Source organism: Anarrhichthys ocellatus, unplaced genomic scaffold (assembly GCF_004355925.1).
Source record: "Anarrhichthys ocellatus isolate YVR2014 unplaced genomic scaffold, GSC_Weel_1.0 scaffold95, whole genome shotgun sequence".
NCBI classification, from domain to species: Eukaryota; Metazoa; Chordata; class Actinopteri; order Perciformes; family Anarhichadidae; genus Anarrhichthys; species Anarrhichthys ocellatus.
This window is the reverse complement of record NW_022280125.1, coordinates 795,243-808,220: the sequence shown is the minus strand read 5'-3', so window position 1 is coordinate 808,220 and position 12,978 is coordinate 795,243. Positions and strand designations below refer to the sequence as shown.

At 40.9% G+C, this 12,978-nt stretch overlaps 1 protein-coding gene across 5 annotated transcripts in view; it reads right to left on the bottom strand.

The window, feature by feature from the left end:
• Window positions 1-12,978, bottom strand: part of tln1 (talin 1) — a 93,122-nt gene that overhangs the window by 74,178 nt on the left and 5,966 nt on the right. For 3 of the 5 annotated variants that reach the window (XM_031875782.1, XM_031875786.1, XM_031875784.1), the window contains exon 2: window positions 1,037-1,108. The exons of 1 other annotated variant lie outside the window; for it this stretch is intronic. The gene's annotated coding sequence lies outside the window, so the exon portion shown is untranslated. Of the gene's footprint in view, window positions 1-1,036; window positions 1,109-1,704; window positions 4,213-12,978 lie in introns of those variants that run through there. One more of the 5 variants, XM_031875783.1, reaches the window with a different exon arrangement.

The window sequence follows — 12,978 nt, the reverse complement described above, 5'->3', positions numbered from 1 at the left end:
GTGTGTGTGTGTGTGTGTGTGTGTGTGTGTGTGTGTGTGTGTGTGTGAAAACAGCTGTCTCTTGCTCCTGGAAATGAGGAGTGTTGAGACTGATCCAGTAAACAGTAAACAGGTTGTGGGCTGTGGAAACAGAAACAATGAGCAAAGTGGAAGACTCCCGTTTCATTACTACTATTTAGAAAAAGTGGTGCTCATTGAGTCATTTCCGGATGCAACAATTACAAAAACTTGGAGGGCCTGATGAGTGAGGTTGAGTATTATCAGGATACTTTCAGCAGGAGAAGGAAACAAAGTGTGTGTCTTTTTTAAAGTTGTGTGGAGATGACATCTTAACGGCATGGCGTGTGTTGGCACCAGAGCTCAGAGGAGTTGAATGTCACAACACCCCCCTCCTCCCCCCCTTCACATCCTGCTGACACGGTCCCACTATCAGCTCCTCCTTATTCTCCTTGATGACAGGCGGATGTAGCTGGGGTGTGTAGCTGGGAGGGGTTCAGATATCAAGATACAGCTCTCTAAATGAATGATGGGTATTGTAGTACCAGTAACTAGAAAACAAGCAGGGAAACTGCCGTTTCCTGGAAAATATGGAGGGCACTCTACTCCCCAGAACTGATCGTGAAAACTGACAAGATCCACGGCGATAAAGTGAACTCATTATCAGACTTCAACAAGGTCAAAATGAGCTGAGCAACCTGAGCCACACTGAGGACTTTTAAGATATCCATGAAGACAATATCTTGTTAAACTACTGAAAGTAATATTGGACTAAAAAAGTACATTTTTGTACACATTGCTGTGAAAGATGTTTATTGTAATATGATCCTACTTTGTAATTTGGTTAATAAAACCAAAATTTAAGGATTGGATTCCTCTGAGATCAACTGCTGATGCTGCTTGCCGGCAAGCATTTTGACAAATTGGCAACCAATTGTTTGGCCTTTGGTTGCCATCAGTGGTTTTAAAAGTTAGTGCAGAGCCCTGTATTTTCCACTGGAGTTATTCAAACTAGAAGGAAGGTGAGTGAAGTAAATACCTGATGTAAACGGTGTTTTAGTGACAGCCCTCCTGCCCCGTCAGACAATGAACTGTGGCGTTTTGTCTCTAGCTGAAGAAAAGGAAACAAACCACGTTAGAATCATTTTCATCATGACACATGCTCTTACATTGTCATGACCAATCGAAACACAATAATCAGACCCTCCAGCAACAAGATTTTAAACAAATTCAACCAATCCCCATATTATTTGCAAGAAGTTTCAATTGTGTCATTTCCTCACAGAATGAACTGCTCCTGGGCCTGTCACTACTTCTGTTTGACCATATATTGTCCCAGAAATAATTGGAATGAACATTATTGTAATTTTAAAACCATTTTATGCCACTGATATAATGATAATATAATAGCATAATGATACAAGTACATCCTTTCAAAGAGCAATGAACTTTTAATTCTAATTTATTGTAACTCTTCCTATCAAAATGCAAGGGGAACACTTAGATCTTGAAATGCAATGCAAGAATCTCCACTATCCCTGAAAGGATTGGTTCAAGACTTTTTCAAAATGCACTTCTTAACTTTCTTGACAAGAGTTTGATTTAGTTTGATTCGTCATTACTTAAGTAATGACAGATTCATTTTGTTGCTAAATGAATTAGTGAACATGCCTTTGCATTGAAGCTTGATTTGTCTTTTGCCATCACCTGTTTAGAAATTCAATAAAGTTCAGAAAAAAAGGTCACTCATCGTGAAAAAGTTGAAAAATCCTCCCAAATTGTCCAATTGCCATTCTTTTCTGCAGAAAGCACTCTTTGCTGTGTTACAAGTCCACAATACCTGACGTCACTTCTCACAAATATGTGACAGGCTGACTCTGGATTTCTCTGCTGCAACATGTATGCCTGCTGCTCAGGCCTGTGGCTGTAACAGGAGCAACTCACTGCTGCCCAGCTCTGCTTCTAGCTTTGTTTAGTGGTCATCCACCAAACAACAAACTGAGACCTTCCTTCACTCTGGTATGACAGGGCTCTTGTGAGATCCCCTCTCGATGAACTGATGTCATTTCCTGTTTTAAAAAGCCCTTCGATGCCATAAAAGGGCATTTGAGCTGTCTGTGTGCTCCCAGCTATGACTCAGCTGGGAGCACAGTATCCTGTCTGCAGTGAATGGAAGGACCGTTAGTTTGGCTTAAGGAGAGATAAGAGCGACTCATCCAAAGCTCATTCAGGTCGCTATGTTTATTATTAAAAAACATTTAGGACCAAAAAGCCAAAACCACTTCACCCTTCCACTCTTCCAGTTTGAATAGTCTGAAGTCAGGAGAGAGAAAATGTACTGCGAAGGCTTCCCACCCCACCCTGACTGAAAGAGGAAGTGCTGAAACACAACAGTAATTACTGAGCAATGAGGAAGAGTCCACAGCAGCCAATCACACTCAGCGTGGCAGGGAAACACTAGAAACAGGGCATATATTGATATGGTATGCACATGGTGGTACGAGACTTGATGTCTTCTGAGATTGAGGATGTTGTAATATGGCATCAGTGTTCTCTTTTCCTGGTTAGTAAGGCTGCATTACTAAATATTATCAGCTGTGTAACAGTAGTAAGTTAACCATAGAAGTTTGATTAAACAAACAAACAAATGAAGTATACTTCCAAATATGCCTCATTACTTCTAGGTTTTTACGCTACAGGTCCACCGATTCTGCACCTCTGAGGCTGACGCTGACACGTGAAACCATATACGAGCCAAAATTCACGTGTGTGTGTGTGTGATGCTTATTTAGCTTCATCGTGGTTAACACTGTATGCATACTGAGGTCACAGGGGGTCAGGACCCGGAGGTCGACACACTCTGTTTCACAGTTACAAGAAGAAAACTCTGTTGTTTGGATGAAATGAGCATCCAATTAATGTGACACACATCACCACACCTTGAAACCACACTTTCCTTAATGTGACCAAACAACTGATTACTCCTTTTGAACACTAAATGACTGAACAAACACAGGCAGGTGGCCCTGAGAAGGTCAATGATGGAGCATTCCATTGAGGTGTCCTGGTGTTCTACATGCCGGTTCACAGACACCCTGAAGCATCACTCTCATTTTCACACTTCTTCGTGTCTCACTGCTCGTGTTTCTAGACCCGGTACCAGACCTCTGCAGGACCTCAGTGAGTGCACTGCATGCTGACTAACATTAGTGAGTGTACCTGTGCTGTTCTAGCTGTTCAAGCAGCAAACATTGGCTCCTAGCAGCTACATCAGCCACACTAGACCTTTCTTAGCTGACTTCACTTTCTGTCAGTCCGGTCCAGACTAACACTGCAAAGTGATGGCAGTCAACTGTCATCCTGTCCTGTCAGCAGCCAGATACTCTATCTCCTGTCCTCCAGTCAGTCCTTGCTCTGTTGTAGAGCGCAGAGGAATATTACAATAACCTCTTATCTTAATATGCCAGAACAACACATTCTACTTTCACAGCCACTCTCCCGCTCATCAGTAGAGCATGTGATCCGGTCTATCCACCGCTTCCTGCAGCTTATCGGACAACCCGACCAATCCGTTGGCATTCTCTTTGGCTTCACAAAAATGGGAGAAAATAATCAACAAATGAATTGATAATGAAAATAATCAATAGCAGTGGTGTAACAGTGTAATTGTCGATCTGTGATCCATACGGATCCCTTCTCACGGTTCAGCACACATGTGAACGGATTAATTACACAGTTAACGTTATCCATTACAGCTTTACTGACCATCTTTATCCACCAAAAGTCAGTAAAATATGAGATCAGGACATCATTTATGTTTTTAGAATCGCCATTCACAATGTAACATTATCAGTGTTTAAATCATAGACTATGTAAGAAGGTTTAAATTGACAGGACGGGGTCAGCACCGCTAACAGCCAACAGACCGAGGTTCCATTCAGTTACATTGTGATGCGTTCAGCCTCTCTTCAGTGAAAATGAATATTAGGTGAAGGTAAATGATGACGTTATCATGATGTGTTCACATGTAATCTTGTAAAATGTAGTGTTTGAAGATGTTTTCACAACAACATAAATAGATATTAGAGATGAATTATGACCCGTTTACATTAGATCTAAGCATCTTATAATACATCTTAAAAATATTAATGACAAGATTGGTTTGAATCCATAAAAATACAAACTTTTGTTTTGTCATCACTTGAATTGTGTGTTTTTATGAAGACAAACAAACACTATAAATTACTTTTACAAAGTAAAAGGATAACATTTAGAGTTTTGATGGTTTACAGACTTCAGAGTGGTTGAAATGATTTTTGGGACGGTGGCAAAAAAGTCTGGATCCTTGTAGACCAGCTGCTATGATCAAACAACATAGAGATCTGTATCTACCATTATGGATCAATGATCTGCAAATAGTGTCAGCGGCAAAATAAACATGATCAGGAATCTCTGAAAGTTATATTTTTTTCTCTTGTGCTGATCCGATCTGTGATCCGTTGCACTACTAATGTTGTATGTTTGCAGGTTTCAACCAGCAGAAGTAAATTTGGTTGGTAAACAGCTGATCACACTAGTGACACACGGAAGCTGTGTGAGAGAGAGGCACACTGGCAGTACTGGATAACTGCCGACATGGAGTCTGATCTGTACGTATATTTCATATATTAAATACGAATGTGACATGAAACAGTTGTAGTCTGCTTAAAACACTGGATCCAAGGTACGTCTTACCGGGGCGACAATACTTCAGCCAAACTGCTGTCCCAACATTATAGGAACAAACGAGCACACCCTATAATAAGCAAAGCCTTTATATTAGTGCTGGGCAACGATTAAAATATTTAATCGCGATTAATTGCATGGATTTTTTGCGATTAATCGCGATTAATCGCATTGTTATGGCAAAGTTCAACAATGAATTCAAAAGTAGTGTATTGCGCACTTTTATTTTAAAAGTACTGCTATATGAACAAAAGGGCAATAACATTTGGTTCACGAGATGCAGGTAGCATGTTTTATACTTAATGTGAATATAATTCATACTTTGTTGGCATCTTATTCTGAAAACCGGATGTTCGTCTGAAGAAACCGGATGTTGTCTCACGTTAATCTTTCCGCTAACTTTCAAAATCCTTCGCTCGCTCCCGATCTGTGCCGTTTAAATGCGTTTACTTGAATTTCAGCATATGGGTGCACTAAAATTACTGACTATAGGATGTTTGCTGGCTTTGACACAAATTTTTGGTCATACCGCCCAGCACTACGCTATCGTTTAAAAAAATATTGCGATTGTAAACTATATTGATATTTTTACACAGCCCTAGGAGAGACATGTCTTCTCACTGGCAGATTCACCTCACTTTCTGTCACCTTCTCCCAATTCTACTTTATTCATGTTACATCTATCATTTAAGCTCATCAACTTTATAGTTTTAAATCAGGACATTCATTATTTGATTGAAGTAGTTATACGGTGTTAAAATGTCCTTGAATCCCTGTGTGTGTCACTGACGACACCACAGCAGGAGAGCGTACAGACAGTAACATCACAGAGTTATGAAAAGTGAACCTGGAGGAATGAGACATGAAAGGGAAGGACCCAGCTATAGTGGCTAACAACTTTACTGAATGCACTTTACTTCATATGATGTTTATGGCATCTACATGCAAGTCTACCACTCTGCCCCACAGCAGGGGCAGAGTGGTAGAGCGGTTCCTTCAATCTGAGGATCGGTGATTCAAACCCCGGCTCTGGTAGTCCATGTCCATGTGTCCATGAGCAAGACACTTAACTCCAAATTACTTTAGGCTGTGCCGGCGGTGTATCAATGTTAGTTAGTCCTGATGGGCAGGTGACACCTTGCATGGTAGCTCCTGTCATCAGTGTATGAATGTGTGTGAATGGTGAATGATGACATGTAGTGTTAAAGAGCTTTGAGTGGTCGGATGACATGGCAGAAACGTGTTACTTGTTGTTTTTGCATCACAGAAGACTGTGATGTAAACTGTATTAATACGGAGTAGTAACATAAGTCAGACTGTAAATACACAGACCACAGCTGTCTTTGGTTTTGTATCTTCAGGAGATCTGTTGCCCACCCTAAGTACAGAATGCCGTTATTTTACATTCAAAGCTTCTATTGAGGTTTTCCATTGAAGCTTTAAATGTCTGTCGTCATATTTTATGACATCATCACTCAAAAAATGGGAGAAAGAAAATGTGATTGTGTTATTGTGGTGATATTAATGTAATTTATGGCGCTGTGAGATTGCTGCTGGACCGCCTTGTTAATACAGATGCTGCCTCCATTAGCGTTCAGACACGAGTCGGAAACTATCCTACGCAGAAATGGAATTCTACTAACAGTGTAATACTAATATTAGTGTAGCCTGATTTTCTATCTCAAACTGAGCAGAAATACACAATGAATAGACATGCAAAAAAAGAAACCAGTGTTGAATGTGAACGTTGAATGAAGCTTCAAAGATTCCATCTCTTCGGCACAGCCTGACTAAAAGATAGAAGAAGCCCTCACTTCTCCTTTCACTGAAAGTACAGAAGAGCTGACAGTAAGGCTGTTTAGCAGAAGTACGGCAAGCTGTGGTAAAGAGCAGTTGACCACGAGGTCATGGAGCAGCCGAGTACTCACAGCGCTACCGTCTCAAACATCCGGTGTGATGGTGGCCCCACCAGCCCTGCTGCCTGCACTGCTGCAGTACAGACTCACGGTCACACCCTGCACCAGGAGCCACACCAGCACATCAACCTGGATCAGGGGAGTCCTCCGCTTCAGAACATGTTAGGTGTGTTGTTGTGCAGAGCTGGGATATGTAGTGACAGTAAAGCTTGTTACAGAGCTCAGTACCACTGAGAGATCTGTTCATATTATTGGATGCAGCTGTGTTTACCCTGCTGACAGTCAATTATACTCCTATCAAACTCCCAGTATGAAATGTTGACAGACAGGGTCTAGGGTCTGGTACAATCCCTCATGTCTTTTGTTTGGCAAAAAAAAAAAAAGGGGGGGGTACAGTAAAAGAAAAAATACATTCTTCCTGTTTCTGTTTCAGTAGGTTCTCCTTCTTGGTCTTATGATATCTAAATCCATCTCCACTCTCTTCCTGTAAAATGTTACAGTATTATTGTCACGATCAGGCTTTGCCTTCTGTGTTCTGTGTGTCTTTGTGTAGCTCCACACCCTCCTCACTCTACCTGTCAGCCACTCCCTCAGCACCAGCCTAACTCCCTTCACCTGCCTCTGATCACTAATCAAGCACTCCCTCATCAGCACAACTCCCCTCACCTGTTCAAGCCACTATTTAAACCCCTGCCTCTCAGTCACTCACTGCCAGATCATTGTCATGTCTACCTGCCCGTTTGGCTTGTCCTGTTCCCGGTTTCCCCGTCTGCCTGCCCTGCCTCGTCCTGCTGGATTTCTCCCTTCGTCTCTTGTCTCGTCCGTGTGTTCCTGTAAGTTTCCTGTTCTGATTTAAGTTTTTATTAAATTCCACTTCACTCTACTTCTGGTCTGGTCTGCGTTTGAGTCCTCCATCATGCCCCGTGACAATTATTGATATGAGCCTGCTAGTCCTCAAATCATATAGAACCACATTAGCTCATTGAGGACATATTGATACCGTGATAAGAGACCAGATTTGGTCTTAGATATCGTAATGTAAGTGTTGTCTTTGTATGCTGTTAAAGGCTGCATGACAGTAAAGCATTATATCCACATTATTGATGATTATTTATCCAAAACCTTGGTGACAGCACCTACAATATTGATTTGATTTTCTTCACCTGTTAACACTAGCTCTAATCAGATTATAATACATCATTAAAACTACTAATGACATGATTTGTCTTAATCCATAAAATTACAATCTTATTTTCTTATCATATGAATTGTGTTTATGAAGAAAAAAAACACGATAGATGGCTATAACAAAGTAAAAGGATAACATTTAGAATTTGATGGTTTACTGACTTCAGAGTGGTTAAATGATTTTGTAGACGTGGTAAATAATAAATAGTCTGGATCCTTGTAGACCAGCTGCTATAATCAAACAAAGAGATCTGTATCTGACAATATGGATCATCAATTGGTATCAGCGGCAAAGCTATATTTGCTCCCTTTTATCTTTTGTGCTGATCTGATCTCTGATCCAATCTGAACCCGAGTTCAGTGATCCATTGCACCTCTAAGTTTAAATACATTATATCTCTCTAAAGCATCAGGTTGAAATCCTTCTGGTAACTGAACCCCGGCCAGGTAACCTGTCTCAGCCAAACACGCCCCGTTGCAGAAGCTACACCTGAACTACTGCTTCCACTCCAACCACAGCAGCTCTCTACATGACACACTGCTGAGCTGCTGACATGAAAAGTCCTATCTGACTTACCAAAGCAACATCATGTAGTGTCTTGATCTAACACCCCCCCACCCCACTGTGCCTATGTTGGGATGACCACCACATCATGTAGAAGCAGCTCAGTGTGTAGATCTTGGTTGATACTATTCTATCCATCAATGTCACTTCAACAGTGTACTGAAGGTTTTCATCTATGGCAGTCAGTGCTTCTATTGTTTACATCGCTCAGCCCAAGCAGCTGATGTGTTGATTCATCAATGTTGGGACGAGGAAGACCTCAGTCAGTCAGCGTGTGTGAGGGAACACACATCTGCACTGAGGTTGGTTTGATCAGCAGCAGCTGGACACATACAGAGCCTAGTCTAAAGCACACAGCAGCTCTGTGATCAGACCATATTCATGCCAGTTCTTTGACATCCAAAGGGTTAAAAGTATCTAAAGGTCAGCAGATATATTGGCATACTACATCAGTCCAAATGGTATTTCACCACAGTGATGGATCACGTGTACATGTGATGAATCAGTGGTATCGGAACAAAAGTAGTCACCAGACTTCATTTAATGTCCAGTGAAAAAAAAGAGTAGATGAAGGTAAAGTATGGCGCTATCGTGATGTTTAAGCTATAAAAAATGTAAGCAAACCAGATTAGTTGTTCCATCTTATTTTCTCTCTGTACATTTACTATTACTCCTTAAAGAAGCAAAAGTAATGGCTTGAACTATAGGTATAGCATTCTGCAGCTTCTTCTCGGTCACAGGTCTACTGAGTGATGGACTCCATCCATTTAAGGCTCCCTGTGAGAGCTGAGACAACAGTCATCGAGATTTATAAACAGAATCGGGCCAATGTGCAACTTTGTAGATCTGACAAAAAGAAAACGTATGCATATTTCTGGCTTTGTGCACTTGAAGTTGTGAAACTACAGATATCTTTCAACATCCTTGAAAGTAGGTACTGGTATATATTTAGCAGGGCAACATGAGCACAGGACTGTATCGCTGCTCTGCGTCCTCCAGCCCAGCAGAGGAATTCAAACGTGCATTCCTCTGGAATACCAGCACGAGAGCACAGAGAGAGAGAGGTATTATTCAGCCGTACAGTAAGTCACTGGCAGCCAGCACAAGAACTAAATGCAGCCAATCCCCACGGAATACAGGAATGTGAAGACGGAGACATTCTGTGGCAAAGGGAAGATAACATCTCATCTCCAATCTGAGACCGCTTTCAACTCCCAGGAAGTCCACCAAAAACAAGGCTGTTTGGAATATACACTATATGCCATTTCCTGCATTTAACCGTTGCTATAGAAACACTGTTACATTGCCTTGTTAAGTAGAAATGTCTACAATGTTCAAGCACAAACTCACAGAAGTCCTATTCAGTTGGGCGAACAGAGACGGGATTCTCTCTGCCTGATGTTGAAGGACAATGTTATGCTTCTCAGCTTGACTCCACACAGGAAGTTGAATATAGTCTGACGGACCCTAATTGGACAATTCACAGCGAGTGGACCTGCATGGTCACATACAGTACAGCAAAAACTAAAAGCAGCAGATGCTCATATTTTAGGTGTATACTAACATGTCATATAACAAAGCAGACATGAGCACGTGCTGTGACTAACTATCACATCACATGCAGTACCTCCACCTCTTCATCCATCTGATGCAATGGTGCTCGAACTGATTCAACTATAAAGCAAAGAATCTGTCTCTCTGTCTGCCTGCCTGTCTGCTGTTGGCATGTCTGGATAATCTACTTCACACTTGTCAGGTGTATTGCCGTGGACTAAAGGAAGTGACGTGTCAAATTTGGTGCAATTTAGACCCGTGACACGTTCATTATTAATAAACTTTGAAGAAACAAACACAGCGCTCTGAGCAACAGTGTGAACAGAGTTCAGGGGTACATGTCTTGTTTGTAATTTCTTCGCTCCTCGCTTGAACCAGAAGTTGTTCTGCTCCGCCATCTTAACAGCCGTCCCAAAGCTCTTATTGCTGCTCTGAGGAGCAAGGATTCATGAGAGCAGCCGTCACAGAAGAGTTTTAACGGCCGACACGCCCCCTCATTATTCTTCAGTTATGTGATTGGATGCTGCAGCCGATCGGACTGATTGTTCTCAACATCACTGGAGTTTCAGACCAGAGTGAAGACAGATCACAGATTAAACTCAAATTTATATTTGATTAGTTTTCTGATCTGGTTTAAATAAATGTTCATTGTAGATCTAAACAACAGGAGGACCACAAACAACTTTCATTTATTAGAAAGATTTGTCTTTTCATGATCTGATATTTCCCTCAATAACTTATTACGGAAACAATTAAAGTCAGAGAGAGCCGAGAGAGTAAACACTTTTTACATCATTGATCATTCCTGAGTGTCGGGTTTGATGAGTTATATCATTTAAGATTAACCCGAAACATGGAGCCTAATACATTAACTCCAGTGTTCCAAGAGAAACCATAATCATATTCTGGGTTAATTAATAATGACTTCACAATCAGAATTTCAATACATACAGACTTAAATAATTAATAAATAATATTAACTCATTGTGCTGGTCAAAATTAGTCCTGCGCTTATAAACAGAACACAGTATACAGTATAAATCATGTGTACAGACACAAAGTCTATCAGAAGTCTCTCCAGCTGTTAAAGCCGACTGACAGCTGATCCAGCTGTGATCAGCTGATCCGCCGTCAAACAGACTTCGCTTCATGACGCTACAAAGGAAAGGACCTCTTATTTCTCTAAAACATATTTCCTCGTTTCCTCTGTCCTCACATGGTTTCCTTGCGCAAGACGCAAGTGAAGGAAACGTGGATGCAATTAAGAGACTTGGGATGAATCCCAGCATGTCGTCCGCAGCAGGCCTGACTTCCATTCACTGCACTTCCTTTTGCTGCTGGATGCTGGACAAAGTCTGCTACGGTCACATGGATGCTGGATAAATGTTAAACCCAAACTCCTGTTCCCTCTGCTGGAGTGAACAGGAGCAGAGAGCCCACAGGAAGCAGAATCAAACCGGAGTATTTCACCAGAGAGACTGTGAGCAGCTGTGACTGTTAGACTTGATACTAACTTTAACTCTGAAGTAAAACTATTATCTATTACAGTAAAACTATTAATACCGCACAGTAAACGTTCTGCATTGAAATGTTCACTTCAAGTGAAGAGTGAAAAAGAGGAATTATCAGAACAATGTACTTCATTTACTTAACGTCTGATCAAGGTGGCCCCTTGAATGCTAATATTATTCTGGATAGTTTCATAAATAATAATGCAGGATATTTGAACTGTTCTATTTTCTCTTCTCTTATTTCTCTGTCTGGTAAATGTAGTACTACAAGCTTTTGTTTTGAAGTAGAAGTACACAGCAGGGCTTGACATGAAGCTTTTTCAGCTGCCAGGTGTTTTACTAACCCCATATAGGCCTATTAATAAATAAGTCAAATCAACTGAGATTTACACAATTGGACAAAAGTAATGTCAAATTCTAAATGTCTTCTTTTAACGTTGTTACTGTCATCTATTGTGGTTATCTGCATAAAAACAGACAATTTAAAGAAGGAAATAAGTGATTGTATTTTGTCTTTAGATCCTAGCTTTGATTAAAAAGAAAATACATCTCGTCATTTGTAGTTTTGATGATGTATTATAACACTAAATTAGGAAGTTAAACAGCTCATAATTCTCTTTAATATCTCTTTTATATTGCTGTGAAAACATCTCCTTCAAACTACTGGATTTATTCAAGTTTCTCAGCAGAAACTACATTTTACAAGATTACATTTGAACACATCATCATAACGTTGTAATATACCCTCACATAATACTCATTGCACTTTTTGGAGCTTGAACGCACCATAATGGAACTGAATGGAACCTCCGCACATCTGCTGTTAGCTCTTTATTTAGCCAAACAGAACTTCAACACATGTGTTGTTCACAGTGTAGTCTTGTCAGGGCTGGCAAGTTATTCCAGGGAACAATGAGTCAGAATAGTAACATAATCCATATTAGTCATATCTAAACATCATAGTACATCTAAAGATGTTTGGGCCCTTTTAGTGTGACTTGAGTGTGTGACTCGACATGTCATGTGAGGTGTGTTGCTGAGGACCAGAGGAAGCTCAGTGTTCAGTGTCGACTTGTTCTGAGCGATTCTCCAGAAAGCTGCAAGCAGCAACAGCACAGGTCAGACATGCAGCCCGTTGTCAACACACAGCTTTCAGCAGACACTCGTAGGACAGTTAGTTTAAGATCATAGAGAACTAGCTTGTCTTCTGAGCCTTTACAATGAACACCAGACTGTACAATGATGTGATACCACCAGCAATGCACAGTGTTACATTCCTAGCACAGAGTGGGTTTGCACATGAGCAGACAAGCAGCTGCTGTCTCAGTATGAGAGGAAAGCCCACTGCTTACCTTAAAACAATGCACGTGTGTGTTTGGAAATGTTTCTGTGTAATAAACCAGAATGCTCTTCAAATGTCAGTGGTGCTGACTCGGAACGAATCAGCAGGATTCACGGGAACCTGAATGTTCATGAAGAAGTGCACATATCATCTCACAGCTTCAGCTTGGTAATTAGCTGG